This window comes from Phoca vitulina, unplaced genomic scaffold (genome assembly GCF_004348235.1).
Source record: "Phoca vitulina isolate PV1807 unplaced genomic scaffold, GSC_HSeal_1.0 scaffold47, whole genome shotgun sequence".
In the NCBI taxonomy this organism is placed as follows: domain Eukaryota; kingdom Metazoa; phylum Chordata; class Mammalia; order Carnivora; family Phocidae; genus Phoca; species Phoca vitulina.
This window is the reverse complement of record NW_022589750.1, coordinates 8,698,410-8,698,897: the sequence shown is the minus strand read 5'-3', so window position 1 is coordinate 8,698,897 and position 488 is coordinate 8,698,410.

Sequence of the window (488 nt, the reverse complement as noted above, 5' to 3'; positions counted from 1 at the left end):
CTCACTGATCTCTCTTGGGATTTTGTGGGGACCTCGACGTGGGTGGGGAGGTGCCTTTCAGAGAGGAGGGAATAAGCGCTTTGACGGAGAGCAAGTTTGAACTTGTGGTCTAGGTTGCGTTTTGGCTTTCTTACAGGCGACGGGGAACACATCATGCCTTCCATAAGCCTGTGCAGATGTCTGCTCATTGGGGAGGACGCAGATGTCTGCTCACTGGAGAGGACCAGGAATTACAGTTGAAACAGAAACCGTAAATGGGGCCGGAGGGGACTTGAGTGTTTGTTTAGCTCAACCCTCTCTCGTGCTCTCTTCTCTGATGAACCACATGGGGGGCCGCGGAAGCATGTCATGCGTTCACCTAACATATGGGGAATGTTGGCATGAGCGGAACAGACCCCTAACCTGTCAAAGAAGAGGAGGTATGTTATGGCGGAAAGTCTCCATGATGATGATGGGAGGCCAGGCTTTCAGATAAAACATGAGTAGGC